This window comes from Malus sylvestris, chromosome 12 (genome assembly GCF_916048215.2).
Source record: "Malus sylvestris chromosome 12, drMalSylv7.2, whole genome shotgun sequence".
NCBI classification, from domain to species: domain Eukaryota; kingdom Viridiplantae; phylum Streptophyta; class Magnoliopsida; order Rosales; family Rosaceae; genus Malus; species Malus sylvestris.
In genome coordinates this window covers 12314893-12323000 of record NC_062271.1, presented here as the reverse complement: position 1 = coordinate 12323000, position 8108 = coordinate 12314893, and the positions used below count along the sequence as shown (strand labels likewise).

Sequence of the window (8108 nt, the reverse complement as noted above, 5' to 3'; positions counted from 1 at the left end):
CTTTTCTAATTCAATACTCTTGATCACATTGTTTATGATTCTATTGAATGTAGTTTGTGACGTACTTCCTAAATATCATTTATTTGCTTTGGCCAAAGACTCTTGAATCGTACCTCAAAGTATTATTTTTTCACTATGGAAGGTTAGAGATCCCTTGTCGTACTATATGACTAGGCAGCTTAAGCTTGATGATGTCATGGAAACTCTCGATAGAATGCCTTTGACACTGTCGAAGATCAAGGACCTAATCACTAGACAACTATAATGCCTTATGTCAAAGGACTACTTTGCATTATTGCATCTTAGGAGTTCTTGCATGACATGTATGGTAGAACTCCCTTTTAATAATTGTTCAGTGTACTCAATTACCCTTTAGAGGGTCATGTGGTGGTTTGTAGGTGGTGGTGGCTGACTCATCTTCCCCGATCCCTCAATTCATTCTTTTCTTATTTATTTAGTTTCAATTTTAAAATGGCTTAAATGTTAGAATGGTCCTTGTGTTTTAGTCATTGGGTCAATTTAGTCCCTATGTTTTCAATTTGGCCAATTTGATCTTTGTGTTTATTTCAGTTAGCCAATTAAAGACATTTTCATCTAAGTTTTGTGAAAAATTTATAAACTACTATAAACTTATTTATAAAATTATTTATTTGATTTGAAATATTTAAATATGAAATAAAATAAAAAATTAAAAGAAAAATTATTCTCCTCCCAACTCCTTGACCTCCTCCCTAACGTTACCCCCTCTTTTTTCTTTGTCACAACCTTAATCATTTTTCGGATTGAAAGTTTTATCTCTTATATGTGTTATTTCTCATTTATTTGTTGTAAAGAAAAAGGGTAATTATATCTTTTACGATTTTTTAACTGAAGACTACTGAAGCAACCAGGATTACTAACTTTTTTAACAACATAGTAACTAAATTTGCTAAACCGAATACAAATTAGATTTCGATCCAAACACAGTGACCAAAACTGTATTTAACCCTAAAAGTTTTGGGTGAATGGAAGCTAAAAAAAATAGAAAGTAAAGAGCAAAAGAAAAATTTTGTGTGAATATCTGTATTGTAAGAGGTGTGGTGCATTCTTTTATTTGGGCTCCGAAATGGGCTGTAAGAGGTATGATACATTTTGAGCCTCGAATATGAAGCTACTATTTTTTTAGTAGAGCGATAGTTTTAGTGAGTTAGATAGTTAGTTGTTAGGAAGACGGAACTTAGTGAGGATCAAATCCGCACCAAGTGCATATGCATAATTATTTTCCAGCACTTCAGTAAAGCACCATCTTCAAACATGAAACCACTAAAAATTTGCTTGAACAAGAAAAACTAATCTAATTGAAATCCTGGACTGGACCCATCATACACATCAAAAGCTTGGACTAGCCCAATGTCACCATTTTGCTTTGTCTACTTGGTTTTCTTTTATCAAGTGAATAGACTCTTTTCTCATAAAATAATAATCTAAACTACGTACTACAAAAGGGTATTTCACTACTACAAAATGGCCTTATAGTGTCAGTAGGTGGTGTCGTTTTAATATAATATAGTGTCGGACTAGACAATTGCGACACTTATTGAACATGACATCAGATTTACTGTGTAGAAGTTTAGCCAATTTATTTTCTTTGATAATTCTAACTAAAAGTTAATGTAAAAAGACTAATATACCCTTTATTCCTGAAAATTGCAAAAGCTTTTGGAGACAAAGTAGATGAGAACCCTAACTCTAAGATTCGATTATTCCTTAACTAGGAGTTAACTACAATACACATGTATTTTATATAGTCCTGACTAGGGGTGGGTTCAAAAAACCGAAAACCCAAAAAAACCGAAAACCGAACCGAACCGAAACCGAAAAAACCGAACCGAACGATAAAACCGAACCGAATTGAAAAAACCGAACTGAACCAAACTCTTTTGGTTCGGTTCGGTTTTGGTGGTCTAGAAACCGAACCAAAATAATTAAATTAATATTTTTTTAATTTTTTTAATTTAATTATTTGATTTTATTATATTAAAATATGATACTTCGGACTGCTGCTTTGGTAAGACTTGTTTGCTTTCCAATTCAAATTGTCTTCTCAGCTTCTCCATCTACAACAAAAATTAGAACTTATACCATTACATGCAATGTTTCTAGTTTCTATCATTAAGTGCAACACATATATAAGAACACATATCTCAACTGCATTGCAGTTGATTAGGGAAAGCAAACAGCGTATAAAAGTCTCATGAGTTTATTAAACGCTACAAGATCAAAAACAAAATTCAAACTTTCTCACCTATGGCCAAGTATAGTAGCTTCCTTGGCCTAACAATTTTGAAAAGTATATCAATTATGTAACCACATATATGGATAAAAAAAATTCGGACCATAAAGATAAAGAAAATATAAAAAATTGTTACCTAGACAATAACCAAAATAAATAGTATATTATAGAATGTTTATCTTATTGCTAGTGAAGAATACATGTATAGAGAGAGAGAGAGAGAGAGAGAGAGAGAGAGAGAGAGAGAGAGAGAGAGAGAGAGAGAGAGAGAGAGAGATTGAGAGAAAGAGAGGAATGAATAAGGTCGTACTCCATTATCATCGTCTAAAAAGAAATCTATTTACAGTTAAACTTTAAACCCCAAATATTTAAAAAAACCTTTATGTTATAATTCTAGTTGAACTTTAAATGTTTATTTTCATTATCTTTAAGTCTAGTCGGAATATTTATGTTATGATTGTATTGGATATGTTAAAATTTAAGATTTCAAAATTTTTCATTTTTTTGAAAAAAAGCCGAAACCGAACTGGAAAAAACTGAACCGAAAAAAAACCGAACAAAAAAAAACCGAAAAAAATTGAATCGAACCGAAATTTCGGTTCGGTTTCGGTTTTGGCAAAAAACCGAACCGATTTGAACCGAACCCACCCCTAGTCCTAACCTTAATCGTTGGATCATCCAACTGGCAATAAAATTAAAGATGGGATTTCTACTGGTTGGGAATATTTTTGTTCACCACCCTCAAATAATGGTAATGCTTACCACTCAATTTGTCATCATCAGATGAGTTTAAATTTTGAGATTCGGGTCTATTCACTACACATATATCAAAATTTAAACTCATCTAAAAGTAATAAATAGAGTGGTGAGCATTATCATCACTTGAGGGTGGTGGTAAAAAAAATTCCCGATAAATTTGTTGTGGCAATAGTAGGTGGAATGAGTCCTCGTTGTCCGCATCCACGTTGATGTTAACTACCACATAGACACAACATTGTCTCCTTCTCGTCCTCTCTCTCACCTCCTCCCCCTCATCTTACATCAATTATGGTGAACAAAAACTCTGACCGACATCGGCAAATTCATGTAAATTTCATCCTCATCTCATAAATCAAGCTTACATGAAGAGTCGACTTCTATAGCCAATGTAGAGAAAAGAAGTCATTTTTCTGGAAAATCCCCTGCCTCTACATAAAAACCTCATCTCTGTTTTGGTGGAAGGCGCAAACTCAAATCGTCACAAAAAAGCTTTAAAGACCATTTTATATTTTATCTCTTTGCCAAATTTTATTTCAAAATACTAATAAGCACAATTCCAAATTTCACATTACAAAACTCTCTTTGTCAGCTAAAAATGGTGAAAAGACCAAATTAACCCTATCAAGAAAACTAAAGAAAAATAACTAAAAATAAATTTATGGGCAATATAGTAAATTAAACACAAAATAATTTTACTGTATTTTTTTTCAAAGCCTCATAGCCATTTAACCATATTAGTTGCTTCCATTTTCTCTTCCACATTTTTTTCCCAAATAAAATAAACTTTTAGCGATGAAATAGTTATTAAAAAACAATCGCTAAAGATATGAACATCCTCTACATCGACAAAAAATCGTTTGAAGGTTGTCACCAAAAAGCTTTAGTGGCCATTTTATATTTTATCTCTTTGTAAAGTTTTATTTTCAAAATATCAATAAGCACATGCATAGCATGTGTCTCATTGCTAATAATAATAATTGAAAACAATAATAAAATAGAAAAATAAAAACCTACTGTTTTGTTGCCACCTTTCACACAACTTATTAGCATGGAAGAAAAAATCGATAATATCGGCGAAATATCGACAATATTATCGTTTATTTGGAAGTTCGATATTTTTTTAACTATCCGAACAATTTTCGTTAAAATATTGCGATATTATCAATAATATCAATAATATCGCGATATTTTCGAAATTATTGATAATATCGCGACATAATACTAAAAAATACTTAAATATGTTAAGAAAACTCAACACACACTTCACTTGATCATAGCCCAAAGGCCGAACAAGCTATGTCTTTCTAAGCAGGGGAATGTGGGTTTTATAGGACAAATTGCTTGCTCACTGCCCTCGCATGGGCGATGTGGGACTCGCCCAAGGGAGAGAAAATCAGAATTTCGGCCAAAAATTTACACCCACTTTAAACGGCCATAACTTTGTCAAAAGTCAACGAAATCAAGCAAGACAAAAACGAAAGTTGTAGCCCTCGAAGAGACGAAGAGAATGGTACCTCACACGAAGTCTGACTCGTTGTGGTTTGGCCGGAAAATACCTCGAAAGTCACTGCGGTCGCCGGAAACTGGGTAAGATTCAAATGAGTATAATTTTTTCAATACTCAACGAAATTGAGTGAAACAAAAAGGAAAGTTGTACTACTCGACGAGACGAAGAGATTGATACCTTGTACGCTAGCCAACTCGCCGTGGTTTGACCGGACGAATTATAAAACAATTGACACACTCTTGGCTTCCAAAATTCAATTCTTTTACTTTATATAAACTTGAAAAAACATAATCAGCATCCAAATTAAAGTTTAGTCTTATTCAACCTATTGATTTTCAATCGTTAATTGATATACTATAATTTGGAACTTCAACGCCTAGACGCATGCTTATGTGTAAGAAATTTAAAGTGTCAAATTCGGCACATTATTCTTCATCATTTTATTCAATTCCTTTTTTTTTTTTTAATATCCTAAATAAAACCTCCCAATATTGTACTAATTAGTTATATATAAATGATTATGGTGTGTTTAAACTTCTTTAATTAATTACTACATATTTTCTACACTCACAATGTTTGCCAGCTCGCTATATAATCAACTTAAATCAGTTAAATCCATCATGCAATACATTTTCTTTCAATTTTTTGTGATAAACTAATAGATAATTGACTAAATAAACATCTTGCAAAGTTTCATTAAAAATTTCCAAGTTTTTCTTACAATTTCCGTGGTTTCCATGTAATTTTTATTAATATCGATAATATCCCGATATTTCTATCGATATTTCCGTATTTTCGGACTGTCGATATTTCCGATATTTTCTTCCTTGCTTATTAGTTGCAAAAAGTTTTCTTTGTACAACACTAACGTTTCATGTGTGTACAGTGGCAGAGTTAGAATTGTACGTGAAATGATGCTTTTCACAAGTAGATATTATGCATATACTGGGTTCGCTTTAGCACTGTTTTTCACTGTTCATAAACAGTGAAATGACGGTAATTCTCTTTTTTGCTTCTCTATTCTCCGTTGTTTTCCCTCCTCGCACAGTGGATTTACTTATTTTTCCACGCTGCCCACGCGTCGATCATCGTCGGCTGCTTCGCTTCCACTACATCTCGAATTTTCCTTCCCTTTCCACTTCTCTCTCTCACAAAGCTGGGCGTTTCATTTGCTTCCGGTAGTCCTCCATTTGCTACACGAACTCCAGTTCTCTCTCCCTATTTTGCACGAACCAGAACATATGTTGTTTATCCCGTTCCGATTCGAAGAAATTCCTCAAGAGGCTTAGATTTCGTGGTACGTCCTCTGTCTCTCTCTAGAATTTTGTTTGGATTGGGTTGTTCATGTTGTTCTCCTCACAACAAAACTAAAATTCCTTGAATTCGCTTCATCCGAGTCCAATTCTACTCTGGCATACCCTGAAAAGCTTGGCTCCCGTTTTGATTTGAAGAAATTTTAAACTCAGAAAGCTTGGGTTTCGTGGTGAGTTCTCGGACATATTTGTTTTGGGTTCTCTTTTCTTTGTTCAAAATTTTGTGATTTTAATTTTAAAAATCTGGATTTTTTTGTTCAATGGTTTGTTCCATCTTATTAGCTCTCTCACCAGAGATCTCTGCCATCGCTGTTTCACCAAACTGAAGCGTCCTCTCTTTCGAACCAGGTACGACTTCATTCACTTTCTGTTTGTTTCCGGGAAAATTTAGGGCTCGAAAGTGTGTAGAGTTGTAGAAGTAAAAAAAAAAAAGTCTCAATCTTTATGTTGTCCTGTACACAAAGAATTTGATTTTTTGATTGTGTTTCGTCATACCCATACTGGAATTTTGTGATTTGGAAATTATAGAAGTTAGTACCCAGATAAAATTTCAGAATGAGGTTTTGAACATTGTTCTAGGTTATGGATTAGAACAAAAAGTTACCTTTTAGAAGAGTCTTAAACAATAATGCGTGACTTTTAAGTGGACAATTTCACTTTTTTTTTTTCATGTCAAACCAACTTGCCTCACATATATGGTTCCGTTGTTAACCTATTTTCTTCCATTGGTTCTCAACAATGCTCTTATGTTGCACCAGGGAAAATCTATTTGACGATGGGAATCATCTGAATCAGTTCTTGGATGATGATCCAACAATATCTTATTCATGGTTTGGATAGTTATTAAACTAGGTCGGTTTAATTACACTTTAGCAGATGCCTTTTTGACTTAATGTCAATTACTTGACGTTTATCATAGGCTCTATGTCCACTGATGCTTTTTATTTTTTATATTGGTGCTTTAGCAGTTCCCGTTGTCTGCTCTATTGATGTATAAATTGTTTCCATAATTTGAAAATACATGTTTTTCATGACAATGTATGATATTTATAAAATACTTTATGTTAGAGTCTAGTTCTTTTTCCCTTCCCTTCACTGAAGTCCCGGCAAAAGTACTTGGAGACTTGCAGCAGATGCAAACTCTGTACATAACTAAAACTGTTTACTATCAGGTCTTTCTTGGTTAGTGATTCTGGTATTAGCTGATTAATGTGAATATCAATCGTGTGTTTTGTGCTCCCGGGTTTGTGCTTAGAGCATTGTATTTTCTATATATAAATTTTCTCCTTCAGTTCTATATGCATGTAGTGTTGCCCTTTTTTGTCTCAAGTATTTGGTTGGTTTATTTAACAATTTTTTCGATTACAATCTTTGCACCAATATATTATTCTTGGATTTCCTGATGATTTGAAAGATGATTTGAAAATGAAATGTTTGCCAACAGTGTCACATGGGTATCATGGATTGCTTAAAAAAGTCCCAAAGACGTGGAGAGATTTGTTACATAGCTCCGACTTTGTGAACTATGAAGCTAGAAAACAATGGTGCAGAAATTGCTGTTTGTTCTTGCTAAGGTTTGTAATCCGATGACTAATAAGTATGTTCCCATATTCGGCACTTCAAATATGTCTGTAGAAATAATGTTATTTTTACATAAGTTAGGTTTTCCATTTTTCACTTCTTGCTATGTTATTTCTTTTTGAGCAAACGACTTTGATCACCCTTCCAAGTTTGGAAATTCTTGAGTTGTGCAAATTGTACATTAGAGGGGATCCCTTGATATATATTACTTAGTTCTTACTAAAATTCGTGCGAATGTTTTCGTTATGTTCAAGTAAAAACCTTTTTAAGGTTGCAATTAGTTTTTCACGTGTGTAAATAATGTCTATCATGTATATACATCATAACTTTCTACATGTTTTATACAGTTTAAAAACCCGCAGGAACGTGCGGGTACTAATAGCTAGTGTGTACTAAAATAGGACTAAAGAGCAAGTAGAATACACAAATTGAAAGACCTCATAAATTCAATAGAGAATAAAAAAAATTACACAAACTAAGACAACCAAGAAAGAGGTAGAGAAATACTAAGAAATCTAATTTGGTAGAAAAAAGAAGGGTAAGGGAAGAGGTCTGCGAACAATGAAGGGGGTGAGTTGCTTGAGAATAGAGAAGTAATTTGCACTCTTTGTATCTTCTTACAACTCATGTTTGATTTATTTAATTCGATGGGCCCTAAATAAAGAAGTGTGAGAAG

General features: G+C 33.3%; 1 long non-coding RNA gene across 2 annotated transcripts; it reads left to right on the top strand.

Moving 5' to 3' along the window:
* Positions 1-5597: 5597 nt before the first annotated feature.
* On the top strand, positions 5598-7657 carry LOC126594557 (uncharacterized). Of its 2 annotated transcripts, XR_007613325.1 has the most exons (4): positions 5598-6021; positions 6134-6199; positions 6610-6703; positions 7296-7657. It is a non-coding gene; the product is annotated as an uncharacterized LOC126594557 (long non-coding RNA). The 2 variants fall into 2 exon arrangements; XR_007613326.1 differs by lacking the exon at positions 6610-6703 and having other exon boundaries at positions 5605-6021.
* The last annotated feature ends 451 nt before the right edge of the window (positions 7658-8108 follow it).